The sequence below is a fragment of the Gorilla gorilla genome, chromosome 5, assembly GCF_029281585.2.
Source record: "Gorilla gorilla gorilla isolate KB3781 chromosome 5, NHGRI_mGorGor1-v2.1_pri, whole genome shotgun sequence".
NCBI classification, from domain to species: Eukaryota; Metazoa; Chordata; class Mammalia; order Primates; family Hominidae; genus Gorilla; species Gorilla gorilla.
This window is the reverse complement of record NC_073229.2, coordinates 59,173,223-59,175,584: the sequence shown is the minus strand read 5'-3', so window position 1 is coordinate 59,175,584 and position 2,362 is coordinate 59,173,223.

Genomic DNA, 2,362 nt, shown 5'->3' with positions numbered 1-2,362 from the left:
GCCCATGGTATAGATGGTGGGCAGATGAGTGCCAAGGATGCAGCCCTGGTAAACTCCATCCTTTAGAGGTCAGGAAGAAGAGGCAGGTCCTGCAAAAGAGACAGAAAAGGCACAGCCAAGGAGGTAGAAAGAAAACCAAGAGAGTCAGATGCTCTGGAGCCAACATGGACAAAGTATTTCCAGAAGAAAAAAAGCTTAAGGCACTTCAGGTGAGTTGGTTACAATGAGGACTGAGAACTGGTCCTTGGACTTGGCCATGTGGAGGTCACTGGTGACTTTAACTAGCCCAGTTTCAGTGGAATGATTGACATGCATTAGAGAATGGGAGGTGAGGAGGTGCGAAGAGGAAGTAGACAATAACTACTATTGTCCTTGATTTTATAGTTGGCAAAGAGCAAAAATGACTTTTCTGGTATAGCAACTTTGTAAAACAGCCATTACTATTTACAGAAAGATAAACTGAGGCTCAGAAGCATTAAAAGATCTGTCCAAGGCCGCTGGCAGACAGGAACTATAGAAACCTAGATCTTCAGAAACAAAAGTCCATCCTTTTTCCATGTTTCCAAATGGCAGTTGGGATCTGATGAATAAACCTTGGAGAGGGTCGGCACAAAACTTGTTCTTGCCTGCACTCAGATAGCATCAGGGCCTTCCTAGGAAACAACTCCATTTAAAGAAGTATTTCCCCAGCCCTTCCCCTGGGCCAGTCACTTACCCGACCTTGCCCAGTGGGTAGAGGTGCCTCCCTCCTCCTCCCAGGTGAGGGGAGTGAGGGGGTGCACAGGGATGGGGAACCACATGCTAAGTGGCTAGCAAGTCACCTTCTTCTCCATTCTATATCCTCAAGTAGGGGTTGAAAACTCAAATGTCTACTGGGGCTGGGCAGGTAATATACATGAATAAAATGGGCCTGGGATGGGTCAGTGGGAAATGAGTGAGTCTGTGGGTGAACTGGGCATGAAGGTCCCACCTAGGCTGGGTGTGGTGGCTCACACCTCTAATCCCAGCACCTTAAGAGGCTGAGGCAGCCTCCTGTCAACAGAGTGAGATCCTGTCTCTGCCAAAAAATTAAAAAAAAAAAAAAGCCAGGTGTGGTGGTGTGTGCCTGTAGTCCCAGCTACTCAGGAGGCTAAGACAGGAAGATTCCTTAAATCCAGGAGTTGAAAATGCAGTGAGCTATGATTGCACCACTGTACCCTAGCCTGGGTGATACAGCGAGACCCTGTGTCTAAAAAAAAAAAAAAGGAAAAAAAAAAAAAAGAAAACAAGGCAAGTCCCCACCTAAAGGTGTCAAATTCATGTTTTAAAAACTGGATGTGACACCAAATGCTGGCAAAGGTGTGGAACAACATGAACTCACATCCATTGCTGGTAGGAATACAAAATGGTATAGCCACTTTGGAAGAGCTTGGTAGTTTCTTACAGCACTAAACATGCTCTTACCATACTATCCAGTAATCATGCTTCTTGGTATTAATATAAATGAGTTGAAGACCGATGTCCACACAAAAACCTGCACTCAGATGTTTATAGCAGCTTTATTCATAATTGCCAAAGCTTGGAAGCAACCAAGATGTTCTTCAGTAGGCAAATGGATAAACTGTGATGCATCCAGACAATGGAATATTATTCAGTGCTAAAAATAAATGAACTATTGAGCCACGAAGAGCCACGGAGGAACCTTGAATGCATATTACCAAGTGAAAGAAGCCAGTCTGGAAAAGCTAGATACTGTATGATTCCAACTATATGACATTCTGGAAAAGGCAAAGACATGAAGACAATAAAAAGATCAGTGGTTGCCAGGGATTGGGGTGGAGGGATGAATAGACAGAGTACAGAGGATTTTTAGGGCAGTGAAGCTACTCTATATGATACTATAATGGTGGGTAACATGGCATTATACATTTGTCCAAACCCGTAGAATATTCACCACCAAGAATGAACCCTAATGTAAACTATGGGCTCTGGGTGATAATGACGTGTCACGTAGGTTAACTGATTGCAACAAATGTGCCACTCCAGTGCAGGATGTTGACAGTGGGGAGGCTGTGTGTATGTGGGGAAGGGGGTAAATGGGAACTCACTGTACTTTCTGCTCAGTTTTGCTGTGAACCTAAAGCTGCTCTAAAAAATAAAGTCCGTTAAAAAAATACCCCAAACCCCAAAAAGCTGTGTGTCTGCCAACGAATGTGACCATGACTAAATTTGGTCCTGGCCAGTGTGTGAACTCAGATGCCTTGAGCAACCCCACCAGACCTCCTTTCCAAGGAGATGGGGCTCATTCTGTTACCTTCAGGATGCCCTGACCTGGCATAGATGGGCCCCTGGAGCCTGCCCACATGACTGAGGTCTAAAAAAG